The sequence below is a fragment of the Corythoichthys intestinalis genome, unplaced genomic scaffold (genome assembly GCF_030265065.1).
Source record: "Corythoichthys intestinalis isolate RoL2023-P3 unplaced genomic scaffold, ASM3026506v1 HiC_scaffold_50, whole genome shotgun sequence".
Lineage (NCBI taxonomy): Eukaryota > Metazoa > Chordata > Actinopteri > Syngnathiformes > Syngnathidae > Corythoichthys > Corythoichthys intestinalis.
The window spans coordinates 95,001-115,257 of record NW_026651619.1 but is presented as its reverse complement, the minus strand read 5'-3'; positions in this window follow the sequence as shown (position 1 = coordinate 115,257).

Genomic DNA, 20,257 nt, shown 5'->3' with positions numbered 1-20,257 from the left:
CCACTTTGGGCTGTGGCCGGGTCAGCCTACCAGGGGCGTGAGAGCAGCTTGGGCGATGGCAGAAGGCCGGCGTGGAAGCCGCTTGGGCTCTAGCAGAAGGCCGAGGTGGAAGCCACTTTGGGCTGTGTGGCCGGTCGGCCTACCAGGGGCGTGAGAGCAGCTTGGGGCGATGGCGGAAGGCGGTCAGCCTACCAGGGGCGTGAGAGCAGCTTGGGCGATGGCAGAAGGCCGGCGTGGAAGCCGCTTGGGCTCTAGCCAGAAGGCCGATGGTGGAAGCCACTTTGGGCTGTGGCCGGTCAGCCTACCAGGGGCGTGAGAGCAGCTTGGGCGATGGCAGAAGGCCGGCGTGGAAGCCGCTTGGGCTCTAGCAGAAGGCCGAGGTGGAAGCCACTTTGGGCTGTGTGGCCGGTCGGCCTACCAGGGGCGTGAGAGCAGCTGGGCGATGGCGGAAGGCCGGCGTGGAAGCCGCTTTGGGCCTGTGGCCGGTCAGCCTACCAGGGGCGTGAGAGCAGCTTGGGCGATGGCAGAAGGCCGGCGTGGAAGCCGCTTGGGCTCTAGCAGAAGGCCGAGGTGGAAGCCACTTTGGGCTGTGTGGCCGGTCGGCTACCAGGGGCGTGAGAGCAGCTTGGGCGATGGCGGAAGGCCGGTCAGCCTACCAGGGGCGTGAGAGCAGCTTGGGCGATGGCAGAAGGCCGGCGTGGAAGCCGCTTGGGCTCTAGCAGAAGGCCGAGGTGGAAGCCACTTTGGGCTGTGGCCGGTCAGGCCTACCAGGGGCGTGAGAGCAGCTTGGGCGATGGCAGAAGGCCGGCGTGGAAGCCGCTTGGGCTCTAGCAGAAGGCCGAGGTGGAAGCCACTTTGGGCTGTGTGGCCGGTCGGCCTACCAGGGGCGTGAGAGCAGCTTGGGCGATGGCGGAAGGCCGGTCAGCCTACCAGGGGCGTGAGAGCAGCTTGGGCGATGGCAGAAGGCCGGCGTGGAAGCCGCTTGGGCTCTAGCAGAAGGCCGAGGTGGAAGCCACTTTGGGCTGTGGCCGGTCAGCCTACCAGGGGCGTGAGAGCAGCTTGGGCGATGGCAGAAGGCCGGCGTGGAAGCCGCTTGGGGCTCTAGCAGAAGGGCCGGGAGGTGGAAGCCACTTTGGGCTGTGTGGCCGGTCGGCCTACCAGGGGCGTGAGAGCAGCTTGGGCGATGGCGGAAGGCCGGTCAGCCTACCAGGGGCGTGAGAGCAGCTTGGGCGATGGCAGAAGGCCGGCGTGGGAAGCCGCTTGGGCTCTAGCAGAAGGCCGAGGTGGAAGCCACTTTGGGCTGTGTGGCCGGTCGGCTACCAGGGGCGTGAGAGCAGCTTGGGCGATGGCGGAAGGGCCGGCGTGGAAGCCGCTTTGGGCTGTGGCCGGTCAGCCTACCAGGGGGCGTGAGAGCAGCTTGGGCGATGGCAGAAGGCCGGCGTGGAAGCCGCTTGGGCTCTAGCAGAAGGCCGAGGTGGAAAGCCACTTTGGGCTGTGGCCGGTCAGCCTACCAGGGGCGTGAGAGCAGCTTGGGCGATGGCAGAAGGCCGGCGTGGAAGCCGCTTGGGCTCTAGCAGAAGGCCGAGGTGGAAGCCACTTTGGGCTGTGTGGCCGGTCGGCCTACCAGGGGCGTGAGAGCAGCTTGGGCGATGGCGGAAGGCCGGTCAGCCTACCAGGGGCGTGAGAGCAGCTTGGGCGATGGCAGAAGGCCGGCGTGGAAGCCGCTTGGGCTCTAGCAGAAGGCCGAGGTGGAAGCCACTTTGGGCTGGTGGCCGGTCAGCCTACCAGGGGCGTGAGAGCAGCTTGGGCGATGGCAGAAGGCCGGCGTGGAAGCCGCTTGGGCTCTAGCAGAAGGCCGAGGTGGAAGCCACTTTGGGCTGTGTGGCCGGTCGGCCTACCAGGGGCGTGAGAGCAGCTTGGGCGATGGCGGAAGGCCGGTCAGCCTACCAGGGGCGTGAGAGCAGCTTGGGCGATGGCAGAAGGGCCGGCGTGGAAGCCGCTTGGGCTCTAGCAGAAGGCCGAGGTGGAAGCCACTTTGGGCTGTGGCCGGTCAGGCCTACCAGGGGCGTGAGAGCAGCTTGGGCGATGGCAGAAGGCCGGCGTGGAAGCCCGCTTGGGCTCTAGCAGAAGGCCGAGGTGGAAGCCACTTTGGGCTGTGTGGCCGGTCGGGCCTACCAGGGCGTGAGAGCAGCTTGGGCGATGCGGAAGGCCGGTCAGCCTACCAGGGGCGTGAGAGCAGCTTGGGCGATGGCAGAAGGCCGGCGTGGAAGCCGCTTGGGCTCTAGCAGAAGGCCGAGGTGGAAGCCACTTTGGGCTGTGTGGCCGGTCGGCCTACCAGGGGCGTGAGAGCAGCCTTGGGCGATGGCGGAAGGGCCGGCGTGGAAGCCGCTTTGGCTGTGGCCGGTCAGCCTACCAGGGGCGTGAGAGCAGCTTGGGCGATGGCAGAAGGCCGGCGTGGAAGCCGCTTGGGCTCTAGCAGAAGGCCGAGGTGGAAGCCACTTTGGGCTGTGGCCGGTCAGCCTACCAGGGGCGTGAGAGCAGCTTGGGCGATGGCAGAAGGCCGGCGTGGAAGCCGCTTGGGCTCTAGCAGAAGGCCGAGGTGGAAGCCCACTTTGGGCTGTGTGGCCGGTCGGCCTACCAGGGGCGTGAGAGCAGCTTGGGCGATGGCGGAAGGCCGGTCAGCCTACCAGGGGCGTGAGAGCAGCTTGGGCGATGGCAGAAGGCCGGCGTGGAAGCCGCTTGGGCTCTAGCAGAAGGCCGAGGTGGAAGCCACTTTGGGCTGTGGCCGGTCAGCCTACCAGGGGCGTGAGAGCAGCTTGGGCGATGGCAGAAGGCCGGCGTGGAAGCCGCTTGGGCTCTAGCAGAAGGCCGAGGTGAAGCCACTTTGGGCTGTGTGGCCGGTCGGCCTACCAGGGGCGTGAGAGCAGCTTGGGCGATGGCGGAAGGCCGGTCAGCCTACCAGGGGCGTGAGAGCAGCTTGGGCGATGGCAGAAGGCCGGCGTGGAAGCCGCTTGGGCTCTAGCAGAAGGCCGAGGTGGAAGCCACTTTGGGCTGTGGCCGGTCAGCCTACCAGGGGCGTGAGAGCAGCTTGGGCGATGGCAGAAGGCCGGCGTGGAAGCCGCTTGGGCTCTAGCAGAAGGCCGAGGTGGAAGCCACTTTGGGCTGTGTGGCCGGTCGGCCTACCAGGGGCGTGAGAGCAGCTTGGGCGATGGCGGAAGGCCGGTCAGCCTACCAGGGGCGTGAGAGCAGCTTGGGCGATGGCAGAAGGCCGGCGTGGAAGCCGCTTGGGCTCTAGCAGAAGGCCGAGGTGGGAAGCCACTTTGGGCTGTGGCCGGTCAGCCTACCAGGGGCGTGAGAGCAGCTTGGGCGATGGCAGAAGGCCGGCGTGGAAGCCGCTTGGGCCTCTAGCAGAAGGCCCGAGGTGGAAGCCACTTTGGGCTGTGTGGCCGGTCGGCCTACCAGGGGCGTGAGAGCAGCTTGGGCGATGGCGGAAGGCCGGCGTGGAAGCCGCTTTGGGCTGTGGCCGGTCAGCCTACCAGGGGCGTGAGAGCAGCTTGGGCGATGGCAGAAGGCCGGCGTGGAAGCCGCTTGGGCTCTAGCAGAAGGCCGAGGTGGAAGCCACTTTGGGCTGTGGCCGGTCAGCCTACCAGGGGCGTGAGAGCAGCTTGGGCGATGGCAGAAGGCCGGCGTGGAAGCCGCTTGGGCTCTAGCAGAAGGCCGAGGTGGAAGCCACTTTGGGCTGTGTGGCCGGTCGGCCTACCAGGGGCGTGAGAGCAGCTTGGGCGATGGCGGAAGGCCGGTCAGCCTACCAGGGGCGTGAGAGCAGCTTGGGCGATGGCAGAAGGCCGGCGTGGAAGCCGCTTGGGCTCTAGCAGAAGGCCGAGGTGGAAGCCACTTTGGGCTGTGGCCGGTCAGCCTACCAGGGGCGTGAGAGCAGCTTGGGCGATGGCAGAAGGCCGGCGTGGAAGCCGCTTGGGCTCTAGCAGAAGGCCGAGGTGGAAGCCACTTTGGGCTGTGTGGCCGGTCGGCCTACCAGGGGCGTGAGAGCAGCTTGGGCGATGGCGGAAGGCCGGTCAGCCTACCAGGGGCGTGAGAGCAGCTTGGGCCGATGGCAGAAGGCCGGCGTGGAAGCCGCTTGGGCTCTAGCAGAAGGCCGAGGTGGAAGCCACTTTGGGCTGTGGCCGGTCAGCCTACCAGGGGCGTGAGAGCAGCTTGGGCCCGATGGCAGAAGGCCGGCGTGGAAGCCGCTTGGGCTCTAGCAGAAGCCGAGGTGGAAGCCACTTTGGGCTGTGTGGCCGGTCGGCCTACCAGGGGCGTGAGAGCAGCTTGGGCGATGGCGGAAGGCCGGTCAGCCTACCAGGGGCGTGAGAGCAGCTTGGGCGATGGCAGAAGGCCGGCGTGGAAGCCGCTTGGGCTCTAGCAGAAGGCCGAGGTGGAAGCCACTTTGGGCTGTGGCCGGTCAGCCTACCAGGGGCGTGAGAGCAGCTTGGGCGATGGCAGAAGGCCGGCGTGGAAGCCGCTTGGGCTCTAGCAGAAGGCCGAGGTGGAAGCCACTTTGGGCTGTGTGGCCGGTCGGCCTACCAGGGGCGTGAGAGGCAGCTTGGGCGATGGCGGAAGGCCGGTCAGCCTACCAGGGGCGTGAGAGCAGCTTGGGCGATGGCAGAAGGCCGGCGTGGAAGCCGCTTGGGCTCTAGCAGAAGGCCGAGGTGGAAGCCACTTTGGGCTGTGGCCGGTCAGCCTACCAGGGGCGTGAGAGCAGCTTGGGCGATGGCAGAAGGCCGGCGTGGAAGCCGCTTGGGCTCTAGCAGAAGGCCGAGGTGGAAGCCACTTTGGGCTGTGTGGCCGGTCGGCCTACCAGGGGCGTGAGAGCAGCTTGGGCGATGGCGGAAGGCCGGTCAGCCTACCAGGGGCGTGAGAGCAGCTTGGGCGATGGCAGAAGGCCGGCGTGGAAGCCGCTTGGGCTCTAGCAGAAGGCCGAGGTGGGAAGCCACTTTGGGCTGTGGCCGGTCAGCCTACCAGGGGCGTGAGAGCAGCTTGGGCGATGGCAGAAGGCCGGCGTGGAAGCCGCTTGGGCTCTAGCAGAAGGCCGAGGTGGAAGCCACTTTGGGCTGTGGCCGGTCAGCCTACCAGGGGCGTGAGAGCAGCTTGGGCGATGGCAGAAGGGCCGGCGTGGAAGCCGCTTGGGCTCTAGCAGAAGGCCGAGGTGGAAGCCACTTTGGGCTGTGTGGCCGGTCGGCCTACCAGGGGCGTGAGAGCAGCTTGGGCGATGGCGGAAGGCCGGTCAGCCTACCAGGGGCGTGAGAGCAGCTTGGGCGATGGCAGAAGGCCGGCGTGGAAGCCGCTTGGGCTCTAGCAGAAGGCCGAGGTGGAAGCCACTTTGGGCTGTGTGGCCGGTCGGCCTACCAGGGGCGTGAGAGCAGCTTGGGCGATGGCGGAAGGCCGGCGTGGAAGCCGCTTTGGGCTGTGGCCGGTCAGCCTACCAGGGGCGTGAGAGCAGCTTGGGCGATGGCAGAAGGCCGAGGTGGAAGCCACTTTGGGCTGTGGCCGGTCAGCCTACCAGGGGCGTGAGAGCAGCTTGGGCGATGGCAGAAGGCCGGCGTGGAAGCCGCTTGGGCTCTAGCAGAAGGCCGAGGTGGAAGCCACTTTGGGCTGTGGCCGGTCAGCCTACCAGGGGCGTGAGAGCAGCTTGGGCGATGGCGGAAGGCCGGCGTGGAAGCCGCTTGGGCTCTAGCAGAAGGCCGAGGTGGAAGCCACTTTGGGCTGTGTGGCCGGTCGGCCTACCAGGGGCGTGAGAGCAGCTTGGGCGATGGCGGAAGGCCGGTCAGCCTACCAGGGGCGTGAGAGCAGCTTGGGCGATGGCAGAAGGCCGGCGTGGAAGCCGCTTGGGCTCTAGCAGAAGGCCGAGGTGGAAGCCACTTTGGGCTGTGTGGCCGGTCGGCCTACCAGGGGCGTGAGAGCAGCTTGGGCGATGGCGGAAGGCCGGCGTGGAAGCCGCTTTGGGCTGTGGCCGGTCAGCCTACCAGGGGCGTGAGAGCAGCTTGGGCGATGGCAGAAGGCCGGCGTGGAAGCCGCTTGGGCTCTAGCAGAAGGCCGAGGTGGAAGCCACTTTGGGCTGTGGCCGGTCAGCCTACCAGGGGCGTGAGAGCAGCTTGGGCGATGGCAGAAGGCCGGCGTGGAAGCCGCTTGGGCTCTAGCAGAAGGCCGAGGTGGAAGCCACTTTGGGCTGTGTGGCCGGTCGGCCTACCAGGGGCGTGAGAGCAGCTTGGGCGATGGCGGAAGGCCGGTCAGCCTACCAGGGGCGTGAGAGCAGCTTGGGCGATGGCAGAAGGCCGGCGTGGAAGCCGCTTGGGCTCTAGCAGAAGGCCGAGGGTGGAAGCCACTTTGGGCTGTGGCCGGTCAGCCTACCAGGGGCGTGAGAGCAGCTTGGGCGATGGCAGAAGGCCGGCGTGGAAGCCGCTTGGGCTCTAGCAGAAGGGCCGAGGTGGAAGCCACTTTGGGCTGTGGCCGGTCAGCCTACCAGGGGCGTGAGAGCAGCTTGGGCGATGGCAGAAGGCCGGCGTGGAAGCCGCTTGGGCTCTAGCAGAAGGCCGAGGTGGAAGCCACTTTGGGCTGTGTGGCCGGTCGGCCTACCAGGGGCGTGAGAGCAGCTTGGGCGATGGCGGAAGGCCGGTCAGCCTACCAGGGGCCGTGAGAGCAGCTTGGGCGATGGCAGAAGGCCGGCGTGGAAGCCGCTTGGGCTCTAGCAGAAGGCCGAGGTGGAAGCCACTTTGGGCTGTGGCCGGTCAGCCTACAGGGGCGTGAGAGCAGCTTGGGCGATGGCAGAAGGCCGGCGTGGAAGCCGCTTGGGCTCTAGCAGAAGGCCGAGGTGGAAGCCACTTTGGGCTGTGTGGGCCGGTCGGCCTACCAGGGGCGTGAGAGCAGCTTGGGCGATGGCGGAAGGCCGGTCAGCCTACAGGGGCGTGAGAGCAGCTTGGGCGATGGCAGAAGGCCGGCGTGGAAGCCGCTTGGGCTCTAGCAGAAGGCCGAGGTGGAAGCCACTTTGGGCTGTGGCCGGTCAGCCTACCAGGGGCGTGAGAGCAGCTTGGGCGATGGCAGAAGGCCGGCGTGGAAGCCGCTTGGGCTCTAGCAGAAGGCCGAGGTGGAAGCCACTTTGGGCTGTGTGGCCGGTCGGCCTACCAGGGGCGTGAGAGCAGCTTGGGCGATGGCGGAAGGGCCGGGTCAGCCTACCAGGGGCGTGAGAGCAGCTTGGGCGATGGGCAGAAGGCCGGCGTGGAAGCCGCTTGGGCTCTAGCAGAAGGCCGAGGTGGAAAGCCACTTTGGGGCTGTGGCCGGTCAGCCTACCAGGGGCGTGAGAGCAGCTTGGGCGATGGCAGAAGGCCGGCGTGGAAGCCCGCTTGGGCTCTAGCAGAAGGCCGAGGTGGAAGCCACTTTGGGCTGTGGCCGGTCAGCCTACCAGGGGCGTGAGAGGCAGCTTGGGCGATGGCAGAAGGCCGGCGTGGAAGCCGCTTGGGCTCTAGCAGAAGGCCGAGGTGGAAGCCACTTTGGGCTGTGTGGCCGGTCGGCCTACCAGGGGCGTGAGAGCAGCTTGGGGGCGATGGCGGAAGGCCGGTCAGCCTACCAGGGGCGTGAGAGCAGCTTGGGCGATGGCAGAAGGCCGGCGTGGAAGCCGCTTGGGCTCTAGCAGAAGGCCGAGGTGGAAGCCACTTTGGCTGTGTGGCCGGTCGGCCTACCAGGGGCGTGAGAGCAGCTTGGGCGATGGCGGAAGGCCGGCGTGGAAGCCGCTTTGGGGCTGTGGCCGGTCAGCCTACCAGGGGCGTGAGAGCAGCTTGGGCGATGGCAGAAGGCCGAGGTGGAAGCCACTTTGGGCTGTGGCCGGTCAGCCTACCAGGGGCGTGAGAGCAGCTTGGGCGATGGCAGAAGGCCGGCGTGGAAGCCGCTTGGGCTCTAGCAGAAGGCCGAGGTGGAAGCCACTTTGGGCTGTGGCCGGTCAGCCTACCAGGGGCGTGAGAGCAGCTTGGGCGATGGCGGAAGGCCGGCGTGGAAGCCGCTTGGGCTCTAGCAGAAGGCCGAGGTGGAAGCCACTTTGGGCTGTGTGGCCGGTCGGCCTACCAGGGGCGTGAGAGCAGCTTGGGCGATGGCGGAAGGCCGGTCAGCCTACCAGGGGCGTGAGAGCAGCTTGGGCGATGGCAGAAGGCCGGCGTGGAAGCCGCTTGGGCTCTAGCAGAAGGCCGAGGTGGAAGCCACTTTGGGCTGTGTGGCCGGTCGGCCTACCAGGGGCGTGAGAGCAGCTTGGGCGATGGCGGAAGGCCGGCGTGGAAGCCGCTTTGGGCTGTGGCCGGTCAGCCTACCAGGGGCGTGAGAGCAGCTTGGGCGATGGCAGAAGGCCGGCGTGGAAGCCGCTTGGGCTCTAGCAGAAGGCCGAGGTGGAAGCCACTTTGGGCTGTGGCCGGTCAGCCTACCAGGGGCGTGAGAGCAGCTTGGGCGATGGCAGAAGGCCGGCGTGGAAGCCGCTTGGGCTCTAGCAGAAGGCCGAGGTGGAAGCCACTTTGGGCTGTGTGGCCGGTCGGCCTACCAGGGGCGTGAGAGCAGCTTGGGCGATGGCGGAAGGCCGGTCAGCCTACCAGGGGCGTGAGAGCAGCTTGGGCGATGGCAGAAGGCCGGCGTGGAAGCCGCTTGGGCTCTAGCAGAAGGCCGAGGTGGAAGCCACTTTGGGCTGTGGCCGGTCAGCCTACCAGGGGCGTGAGAGCAGCTTGGGCGATGGCAGAAGGCCGGCGTGGAAGCCGCTTGGGCTCTAGCAGAAGGCCGAGGTGGAAGCCACTTTGGGCTGTGGCCGGTCAGCCTACCAGGGGCGTGAGAGCAGCTTGGGCGATGGCAGAAGGCCGGCGTGGAAGCCGCTTGGGCTCTAGCAGAAGGCCGAGGTGGAAGCCACTTTGGGCTGTGTGGCCGGTCGGCCTACCAGGGGCGTGAGAGCAGCTTGGGCGATGGCGGAAGGCCGGTCAGCCTACCAGGGGCGTGAGAGCAGCTTGGGCGATGGCAGAAGGCCGGCGTGGAAGCCGCTTGGGCTCTAGCAGAAGGCCGAGGTGGAAGCCACTTTGGGCTGTGGCCGGTCAGCCTACCAGGGGCGTGAGAGCAGCTTGGGCGATGGCAGAAGGCCGGCGTGGAAGCCGCTTGGGCTCTAGCAGAAGGCCGAGGTGGAAGCCACTTTGGGCTGTGTGGCCGGTCGGCCTACCAGGGGCGTGAGAGCAGCTTGGGCGATGGCGGAAGGCCGGTCAGCCTACCAGGGGCGTGAGAGCAGCTTGGGCGATGGCAGAAGGCCGGCGTGGAAGCCGCTTGGGCTCTAGCAGAAGGCCGAGGTGGAAGCCACTTTGGGCTGTGGCCGGTCAGCCTACCAGGGGCGTGAGAGCAGCTTGGGCGATGGCAGAAGGCCGGCGTGGAAGCCGCTTGGGCTCTAGCAGAAGGCCGAGGTGGAAGCCACTTTGGGCTGTGTGGCCGGTCGGCCTACCAGGGGCGTGAGAGCAGCTTGGGCGATGGCGGAAGGCCGGTCAGCCTACCAGGGGCGTGAGAGCAGCTTGGGCGATGGCAGAAGGCCGGCGTGGAAGCCGCTTGGGCTCTAGCAGAAGGCCGAGGTGGAAGCCACTTTGGGCTGTGGCCGGTCAGCCTACCAGGGGCGTGAGAGCAGCTTGGGCGATGGCAGAAGGCCGGCGTGGAAGCCGCTTGGGCTCTAGCAGAAGGCCGAGGTGGAAGCCACTTTGGGCTGTGGCCGGTCAGCCTACCAGGGGCGTGAGAGCAGCTTGGGCGATGGCAGAAGGCCGGCGTGGAAGCCGCTTGGGCTCTAGCAGAAGGCCGAGGTGGAAGCCACTTTGGGCTGTGTGGCCGGTCGGCCTACCAGGGGCGTGAGAGCAGCTTGGGCGATGGCGGAAGGCCGGTCAGCCTACCAGGGGCGTGAGAGCAGCTTGGGCGATGGCAGAAGGCCGGCGTGGAAGCCGCTTGGGCTCTAGCAGAAGGCCGAGGTGGAAGCCACTTTGGGCTGTGTGGCCGGTCGGCCTACCAGGGGCGTGAGAGCAGCTTGGGCGATGGCGGAAGGCCGGCGTGGAAGCCGCTTTGGGCTGTGGCCGGTCAGCCTACCAGGGGCGTGAGAGCAGCTTGGGCGATGGCAGAAGGCCGAGGTGGAAGCCACTTTGGGCTGTGGCCGGTCAGCCTACCAGGGGCGTGAGAGCAGCTTGGGCGATGGCAGAAGGCCGGCGTGGAAGCCGCTTGGGCTCTAGCAGAAGGCCGAGGTGGAAGCCACTTTGGGCTGTGGCCGGTCAGCCTACCAGGGGCGTGAGAGCAGCTTGGGCGATGGCGGAAGGCCGGCGTGGAAGCCGCTTGGGCTCTAGCAGAAGGCCGAGGTGGAAGCCACTTTGGGCTGTGTGGCCGGTCGGCCTACCAGGGGCGTGAGAGCAGCTTGGGCGATGGCGGAAGGCCGGTCAGCCTACCAGGGGCGTGAGAGCAGCTTGGGCGATGGCAGAAGGCCGGCGTGGAAGCCGCTTGGGCTCTAGCAGAAGGCCGAGGTGGAAGCCACTTTGGGCTGTGTGGCCGGTCGGCCTACCAGGGGCGTGAGAGCAGCTTGGGCGATGGCGGAAGGCCGGCGTGGAAGCCGCTTTGGGCTGTGGCCGGTCAGCCTACCAGGGGCGTGAGAGCAGCTTGGGCGATGGCAGAAGGCCGGCGTGGAAGCCGCTTGGGCTCTAGCAGAAGGCCGAGGTGGAAGCCACTTTGGGCTGTGTGGCCGGTCGGCCTACCAGGGGCGTGAGAGCAGCTTGGGCGATGGCGGAAGGCCGGTCAGCCTACCAGGGGCGTGAGAGCAGCTTGGGCGATGGCAGAAGGCCGGCGTGGAAGCCGCTTGGGCTCTAGCAGAAGGCCGAGGTGGAAGCCACTTTGGGCTGTGGCCGGTCAGCCTACCAGGGGCGTGAGAGCAGCTTGGGCGATGGCAGAAGGCCGGCGTGGAAGCCGCTTGGGCTCTAGCAGAAGGCCGAGGTGGAAGCCACTTTGGGCTGTGTGGCCGGTCGGCCTACCAGGGGCGTGAGAGCAGCTTGGGCGATGGCGGAAGGCCGGCGTGGAAGCCGCTTTGGGCTGTGGCCGGTCAGCCTACCAGGGGCGTGAGAGCAGCTTGGGCGATGGCAGAAGGCCGGCGTGGAAGCCGCTTGGGCTCTAGCAGAAGGCCGAGGTGGAAGCCACTTTGGGCTGTGGCCGGTCAGCCTACCAGGGGCGTGAGAGCAGCTTGGGCGATGGCAGAAGGCCGGCGTGGAAGCCGCTTGGGCTCTAGCAGAAGGCCGAGGTGGAAGCCACTTTGGGCTGTGTGGCCGGTCGGCCTACCAGGGGCGTGAGAGCAGCTTGGGCGATGGCGGAAGGCCGGTCAGCCTACCAGGGGCGTGAGAGCAGCTTGGGCGATGGCAGAAGGCCGGCGTGGAAGCCGCTTGGGCTCTAGCAGAAGGCCGAGGTGGAAGCCACTTTGGGCTGTGGCCGGTCAGCCTACCAGGGGCGTGAGAGCAGCTTGGGCGATGGCAGAAGGCCGGCGTGGAAGCCGCTTGGGCTCTAGCAGAAGGCCGAGGTGGAAGCCACTTTGGGCTGTGTGGCCGGTCGGCCTACCAGGGGCGTGAGAGCAGCTTGGGCGATGGCGGAAGGCCGGTCAGCCTACCAGGGGCGTGAGAGCAGCTTGGGCGATGGCAGAAGGCCGGCGTGGAAGCCGCTTGGGCTCTAGCAGAAGGCCGAGGTGGAAGCCACTTTGGGCTGTGGCCGGTCAGCCTACCAGGGGCGTGAGAGCAGCTTGGGCGATGGCAGAAGGCCGGCGTGGAAGCCGCTTGGGCTCTAGCAGAAGGCCGAGGTGGAAGCCACTTTGGGCTGTGTGGCCGGTCGGCCTACCAGGGGCGTGAGAGCAGCTTGGGCGATGGCAGAAGGCCGGCGTGGAAGCCGCTTGGGCTCTAGCAGAAGGCCGAGGTGGAAGCCACTTTGGGCTGTGTGGCCGGTCGGCCTACCAGGGGCGTGAGAGCAGCTTGGGCGATGGCGGAAGGCCGGCGTGGAAGCCGCTTTGGGCTGTGGCCGGTCAGCCTACCAGGGGCGTGAGAGCAGCTTGGGCGATGGCAGAAGGCCGGCGTGGAAGCCGCTTGGGCTCTAGCAGAAGGCCGAGGTGGAAGCCACTTTGGGCTGTGGCCGGTCAGCCTACCAGGGGCGTGAGAGCAGCTTGGGCGATGGCAGAAGGCCGGCGTGGAAGCCGCTTGGGCTCTAGCAGAAGGCCGAGGTGGAAGCCACTTTGGGCTGTGTGGCCGGTCGGCCTACCAGGGGCGTGAGAGCAGCTTGGGCGATGGCGGAAGGCCGGTCAGCCTACCAGGGGCGTGAGAGCAGCTTGGGCGATGGCAGAAGGCCGGCGTGGAAGCCGCTTGGGCTCTAGCAGAAGGCCGAGGTGGAAGCCACTTTGGGCTGTGGCCGGTCAGCCTACCAGGGGCGTGAGAGCAGCTTGGGCGATGGCAGAAGGCCGGCGTGGAAGCCGCTTGGGCTCTAGCAGAAGGCCGAGGTGGAAGCCACTTTGGGCTGTGTGGCCGGTCGGCCTACCAGGGGCGTGAGAGCAGCTTGGGCGATGGCGGAAGGCCGGTCAGCCTACCAGGGGCGTGAGAGCAGCTTGGGCGATGGCAGAAGGCCGGCGTGGAAGCCGCTTGGGCTCTAGCAGAAGGCCGAGGTGGAAGCCACTTTGGGCTGTGGCCGGTCAGCCTACCAGGGGCGTGAGAGCAGCTTGGGCGATGGCAGAAGGCCGGCGTGGAAGCCGCTTGGGCTCTAGCAGAAGGCCGAGGTGGAAGCCACTTTGGGCTGTGTGGCCGGTCGGCCTACCAGGGGCGTGAGAGCAGCTTGGGCGATGGCGGAAGGCCGGTCAGCCTACCAGGGGCGTGAGAGCAGCTTGGGCGATGGCAGAAGGCCGGCGTGGAAGCCGCTTGGGCTCTAGCAGAAGGCCGAGGTGGAAGCCACTTTGGGCTGTGTGGCCGGTCGGCCTACCAGGGGCGTGAGAGCAGCTTGGGCGATGGCGGAAGGCCGGCGTGGAAGCCGCTTTGGGCTGTGGCCGGTCAGCCTACCAGGGGCGTGAGAGCAGCTTGGGCGATGGCAGAAGGCCGGCGTGGAAGCCGCTTGGGCTCTAGCAGAAGGCCGAGGTGGAAGCCACTTTGGGCTGTGGCCGGTCAGCCTACCAGGGGCGTGAGAGCAGCTTGGGCGATGGCAGAAGGCCGGCGTGGAAGCCGCTTGGGCTCTAGCAGAAGGCCGAGGTGGAAGCCACTTTGGGCTGTGTGGCCGGTCGGCCTACCAGGGGCGTGAGAGCAGCTTGGGCGATGGCGGAAGGCCGGTCAGCCTACCAGGGGCGTGAGAGCAGCTTGGGCGATGGCAGAAGGCCGGCGTGGAAGCCGCTTGGGCTCTAGCAGAAGGCCGAGGTGGAAGCCACTTTGGGCTGTGGCCGGTCAGCCTACCAGGGGCGTGAGAGCAGCTTGGGCGATGGCAGAAGGCCGGCGTGGAAGCCGCTTGGGCTCTAGCAGAAGGCCGAGGTGGAAGCCACTTTGGGCTGTGTGGCCGGTCGGCCTACCAGGGGCGTGAGAGCAGCTTGGGCGATGGCGGAAGGCCGGTCAGCCTACCAGGGGCGTGAGAGCAGCTTGGGCGATGGCAGAAGGCCGGCGTGGAAGCCGCTTGGGCTCTAGCAGAAGGCCGAGGTGGAAGCCACTTTGGGCTGTGGCCGGTCAGCCTACCAGGGGCGTGAGAGCAGCTTGGGCGATGGCAGAAGGCCGGCGTGGAAGCCGCTTGGGCTCTAGCAGAAGGCCGAGGTGGAAGCCACTTTGGGCTGTGTGGCCGGTCGGCCTACCAGGGGCGTGAGAGCAGCTTGGGCGATGGCGGAAGGCCGGTCAGCCTACCAGGGGCGTGAGAGCAGCTTGGGCGATGGCAGAAGGCCGGCGTGGAAGCCGCTTGGGCTCTAGCAGAAGGCCGAGGTGGAAGCCACTTTGGGCTGTGGCCGGTCAGCCTACCAGGGGCGTGAGAGCAGCTTGGGCGATGGCAGAAGGCCGGCGTGGAAGCCGCTTGGGCTCTAGCAGAAGGCCGAGGTGGAAGCCACTTTGGGCTGTGTGGCCGGTCGGCCTACCAGGGGCGTGAGAGCAGCTTGGGCGATGGCGGAAGGCCGGCGTGGAAGCCGCTTTGGGCTGTGGCCGGTCAGCCTACCAGGGGCGTGAGAGCAGCTTGGGCGATGGCAGAAGGCCGGCGTGGAAGCCGCTTGGGCTCTAGCAGAAGGCCGAGGTGGAAGCCACTTTGGGCTGTGGCCGGTCAGCCTACCAGGGGCGTGAGAGCAGCTTGGGCGATGGCAGAAGGCCGGCGTGGAAGCCGCTTGGGCTCTAGCAGAAGGCCGAGGTGGAAGCCACTTTGGGCTGTGTGGCCGGTCGGCCTACCAGGGGCGTGAGAGCAGCTTGGGCGATGGCGGAAGGCCGGTCAGCCTACCAGGGGCGTGAGAGCAGCTTGGGCGATGGCAGAAGGCCGGCGTGGAAGCCGCTTGGGCTCTAGCAGAAGGCCGAGGTGGAAGCCACTTTGGGCTGTGGCCGGTCAGCCTACCAGGGGCGTGAGAGCAGCTTGGGCGATGGCAGAAGGCCGGCGTGGAAGCCGCTTGGGCTCTAGCAGAAGGCCGAGGTGGAAGCCACTTTGGGCTGTGTGGCCGGTCGGCCTACCAGGGGCGTGAGAGCAGCTTGGGCGATGGCGGAAGGCCGGTCAGCCTACCAGGGGCGTGAGAGCAGCTTGGGCGATGGCAGAAGGCCGGCGTGGAAGCCGCTTGGGCTCTAGCAGAAGGCCGAGGTGGAAGCCACTTTTGGCTGTGGCCGGTCAGCCTACCAGGGGCGTGAGAGCAGCTTGGGCGATGGCAGAAGGCCGGCGTGGAAGCCGCTTGGGCTCTAGCAGAAGGCCGAGGTGGAAGCCACTTTGGGCTGTGTGGCCGGTCGGCCTACCAGGGGCGTGAGAGCAGCTTGGGCGATGGCGGAAGGCCGGTCAGCCTACCAGGGGCGTGAGAGCAGCTTGGGCGATGGCAGAAGGCCGGCGTGGAAGCCGCTTGGGCTCTAGCAGAAGGCCGAGGTGGAAGCCACTTTGGGCTGTGGCCGGTCAGCCTACCAGGGGCGTGAGAGCAGCTTGGGCGATGGCAGAAGGCCGGCGTGGAAGCCGCTTGGGCTCTAGCAGAAGGCCGAGGTGGAAGCCACTTTGGGCTGTGTGGCCGGTCGGCCTACCAGGGGCGTGAGAGCAGCTTGGGCGATGGCGGAAGGCCGGTCAGCCTACCAGGGGCGTGAGAGCAGCTTGGGCGATGGCAGAAGGCCGGCGTGGAAGCCGCTTGGGCTCTAGCAGAAGGCCGAGGTGGAAGCCACTTTGGGCTGTGGCCGGTCAGCCTACCAGGGGCGTGAGAGCAGCTTGGGCGATGGCAGAAGGCCGGCGTGGAAGCCGCTTGGGCTCTAGCAGAAGGCCGAGGTGGAAGCCACTTTGGGCTGTGTGGCCGGTCGGCCTACCAGGGGCGTGAGAGCAGCTTGGGCGATGGCGGAAGGCCGGTCAGCCTACCAGGGGCGTGAGAGCAGCTTGGGCGATGGCAGAAGGCCGGCGTGGAAGCCGCTTGGGCTCTAGCAGAAGGCCGAGGTGGAAGCCACTTTGGGCTGTGGCCGGTCAGCCTACCAGGGGCGTGAGAGCAGCTTGGGCGATGGCAGAAGGCCGGCGTGGAAGCCGCTTGGGCTCTAGCAGAAGGCCGAGGTGGAAGCCACTTTGGGCTGTGGCCGGTCAGCCTACCAGGGGCGTGAGAGCAGCTTGGGCGATGGCAGAAGGCCGGCGTGGAAGCCGCTTGGGCTCTAGCAGAAGGCCGAGGTGGAAGCCACTTTGGGCTGTGTGGCCGGTCGGCCTACCAGGGGCGTGAGAGCAGCTTGGGCGATGGCGGAAGGCCGGTCAGCCTACCAGGGGCGTGAGAGCAGCTTGGGCGATGGCAGAAGGCCGGCGTGGAAGCCGCTTGGGCTCTAGCAGAAGGCCGAGGTGGAAGCCACTTTGGGCTGTGTGGCCGGTCGGCCTACCAGGGGCGTGAGAGCAGCTTGGGCGATGGCGGAAGGCCGGCGTGGAAGCCGCTTTGGGCTGTGGCCGGTCAGCCTACCAGGGGCGTGAGAGCAGCTTGGGCGATGGCAGAAGGCCGAGGTGGAAGCCACTTTGGGCTGTGGCCGGTCAGCCTACCAGGGGCGTGAGAGCAGCTTGGGCGATGGCAGAAGGCCGGCGTGGAAGCCGCTTGGGCTCTAGCAGAAGGCCGAGGTGGAAGCCACTTTGGGCTGTGGCCGGTCAGCCTACCAGGGGCGTGAGAGCAGCTTGGGCGATGGCGGAAGGCCGGCGTGGAAGCCGCTTGGGCTCTAGCAGAAGGCCGAGGTGGAAGCCACTTTGGGCTGTGTGGCCGGTCGGCCTACCAGGGGCGTGAGAGCAGCTTGGGCGATGGCGGAAGGCCGGTCAGCCTACCAGGGGCGTGAGAGCAGCTTGGGCGATGGCAGAAGGCCGGCGTGGAAGCCGCTTGGGCTCTAGCAGAAGGCCGAGGTGGAAGCCACTTTGGGCTGTGTGGCCGGTCGGCCTACCAGGGGCGTGAGAGCAGCTTGGGCGATGGCGGAAGGCCGGCGTGGAAGCCGCTTTGGGCTGTGGCCGGTCAGCCTACCAGGGGCGTGAGAGCAGCTTGGGCGATGGCAGAAGGCCGGCGTGGAAGCCGCTTGGGCTCTAGCAGAAGGCCGAGGTGGAAGCCACTTTGGGCTGTGGCCGGTCAGCCTACCAGGGGCGTGAGAGCAGCTTGGGCGATGGCAGAAGGCCGGCGTGGAAGCCGCTTGGGCTCTAGCAGAAGGCCGAGGTGGAAGCCACTTTGGGCTGTGTGGCCGGTCGGCCTACCAGGGGCGTGAGAGCAGCTTGGGCGATGGCGGAAGGCCGGTCAGCCTACCAGGGGCGTGAGAGCAGCTTGGGCGATGGCAGAAGGCCGGCGTGGAAGCCGCTTGGGCTCTAGCAGAAGGCCGAGGTGGAAGCCACTTTGGGCTGTGGCCGGTCAGCCTACCAGGGGCGTGAGAGCAGCTTGGGCGATGGCAGAAGGCCGGCGTGGAAGCCGCTTGGGCTCTAGCAGAAGGCCGAGGTGGAAGCCACTTTGGGCTGTGGCCGGTCAGCCTACCAGGGGCGTGAGAGCAGCTTGGGCGATGGCAGAAGGCCGGCGTGGAAGCCGCTTGGGCTCTAGCAGAAGGCCGAGGTGGAAGCCACTTTGGGCTGTGTGGCCGGTCGGCCTACCAGGGGCGTGAGAGCAGCTTGGGCGATGGCGGAAGGCCGGTCAGCCTACCAGGGGCGTGAGAGCAGCTTGGGCGATGGCAGAAGGCCGGCGTGGAAGCCGCTTGGGCTCTAGCAGAAGGCCGAGGTGGAAGCCACTTTGGGCTGTGGCCGGTCAGCCTACCAGGGGCGTGAGAGCAGCTTGGGCGATGGCAGAAGGCCGGCGTGGAAGCCGCTTGGGCTCTAGCAGAAGGCCGAGGTGGAAGCCACTTTGGGCTGTGTGGCCGGTCGGCCTACCAGGGGCGTGAGAGCAGCTTGGGCGATGGCGGAAGGCCGGTCAGCCTACCAGGGGCGTGAGAGCAGCTTGGGCGATGGCAGAAGGCCGGCGTGGAAGCCGCTTGGGCTCTAGCAGAAGGCCGAGGTGGAAGCCACTTTGGGCTGTGGCCGGTCAGCCTACCAGGGGCGTGAGAGCAGCTTGGGCGATGGCAGAAGGCCGGCGTGGAAGCCGCTTGGGCTCTAGCAGAAGGCCGAGGTGGAAGCCACTTTGGGCTGTGTGGCCGGTCGGCCTACCAGGGGCGTGAGAGCAGCTTGGGCGATGGCGGAAGGCCGGTCAGCCTACCAGGGGCGTGAGAGCAGCTTGGGCGATGGCAGAAGGCCGGCGTGGAAGCCGCTTGGGCTCTAGCAGAAGGCCGAGGTGGAAGCCACTTTGGGCTGTGGCCGGTCAGCCTACCAGGGGCGTGAGAGCAGCTTGGGCGATGGCAGAAGGCCGGCGTGGAAGCCGCTTGGGCTCTAGCAGAAGGCCGAGGTGGAAGCCACTTTGGGCTGTGGCCGGTCAGCCTACCAGGGGCGTGAGAGCAGCTTGGGCGATGGCAGAAGGCCGGCGTGGAAGCCGCTTGGGCTCTAGCAGAAGGCCGAGGTGGAAGCCACTTTGGGCTGTGTGGCCGGTCGGCCTACCAGGGGCGTGAGAGCAGCTTGGGCGATGGCGGAAGGCCGGTCAGCCTACCAGGGGCGTGAGAGCAGCTTGGGCGATGGCAGAAGGCCGGCGTGGAAGCCGCTTGGGCTCTAGCAGAAGGCCGAGGTGGAAGCCACTTTGGGCTGTGTGGCCGGTCGGCCTACCAGGGGCGTGAGAGCAGCTTGGGCGATGGCGGAAGGCCGGCGTGGAAGCCGCTTTGGGCTGTGGCCGGTCAGCCTACCAGGGGCGTGAGAGCAGCTTGGGCGATGGCAGAAGGCCGAGGTGGAAGCCACTTTGGGCTGTGGCCGGTCAGCCTACCAGGGGCGTGAGAGCAGCTTGGGCGATGGCAGAAGGCCGGCGTGGAAGCCGCTTGGGCTCTAGCAGAAGGCCGAGGTGGAAGCCACTTTGGGCTGTGGCCGGTCAGCCTACCAGGGGCGTGAGAGCAGCTTGGGCGATGGCGGAAGGCCGGCGTGGAAGCCGCTTGGGCTCTAGCAGAAGGCCGAGGTGGAAGCCACTTTGGGCTGTGTGGCCGGTCGGCCTACCAGGGGCGTGAGAGCAGCTTGGGCGATGGCGGAAGGCCGGTCAGCCTACCAGGGGCGTGAGAGCAGCTTGGGCGATGGCAGAAGGCCGGCGTGGAAGCCGCTTGGGCTCTAGCAGAAGGCCGAGGTGGAAGCCACTTTGGGCTGTGTGGCCGGTCGGCCTACCAGGGGCGTGAGAGCAGCTTGGGCGATGGCGGAAGGCCGGCGTGGAAGCCGCTTTGGGCTGTGGCCGGTCAGCCTACCAGGGGCGTGAGAGCAGCTTGGGCGATGGCAGAAGGCCGGCGTGGAAGCCGCTTGGGCTCTAGCAGAAGGCCGAGGTGGAAGCCACTTTGGGCTGTGTGGCCGGTCGGCCTACCAGGGGCGTGAGAGCAGCTTGGGCGATGGCGGAAGGCCGGTCAGCCTACCAGGGGCGTGAGAGCAGCTTGGGCGATGGCAGAAGGCCGGCGTGGAAGCCGCTTGGGCTCTAGCAGAAGGCCGAGGTGGAAGCCACTTTGGGCTGTGGCCGGTCAGCCTACCAGGGGCGTGAGAGCAGCTTGGGCGATGGCAGAAGGCCGGCGTGGAAGCCGCTTGGGCTCTAGCAGAAGGCCGAGGTGGAAGCCACTTTGGGCTGTGTGGCCGGTCGGCCTACCAGGGGCGTGAGAGCAGCTTGGGCGATGGCGGAAGGCCGGCGTGGAAGCCGCTTTGGGCTGTGGCCGGTCTGCCTACCAGGGGCAAGGAACCACAATAGCATCTACCAGGGGCAAAGCGCAAATTCGGTCTACCAGGGGCAAGAAACATTAATACAGTCTACCAGGGGCAAAGCGCAAATTCGGTCTACCAGGGGCAAGAAACATTAATACAGTCTACCAGGGGCAAGAAACCAAAATTTATTCTACCAGGGGCAAGAAACATTAATACAGTCTACCAGGGGCAAGAAACCAAAATTTATTCTACCAGGGGCAAGAAACATTAATACAGTCTACCAGGGGCAAGAAACCAAAATTTATTCTACCAGGGGCAAGAAACATTAATACAGTCTACCAGGGGCAAGAAACCAAAATTTATTCTACCAGGGGCAAGAAACATTAATACAGTCTACCAGGGGCAAGAAACATTAATACAGTCTACCAGGGGCAAGAAACATTAATACAGTCTACCAGGGGCAAGAAACCAAAATTTATTCTACCAGGGGCAAGAAACATTAATACAGTCTACCAGGGGCAAGAAACATTAATACAGTCTACCAGGGGCAAGAAACATTAATACAGTCTACCAGGGGCTGCATTGACAAGTTCGCACCGTAAGAAGAGAATGCGACTTTTGCAACCTCTTTTTCCTTTTTACATGATATTCTTTTTCTCTATCGGGGAAAACACTGGTGTGCTACATCACTGGAAAGCTAGAAATCCCACTAAAGATTAAGCCATAGTTATAGAGGTAGATATCCCTGACTTATTGTCAGCCACCATTTGGGTTCTTCATTGTGACGCGAATTGTTCAAAAATTT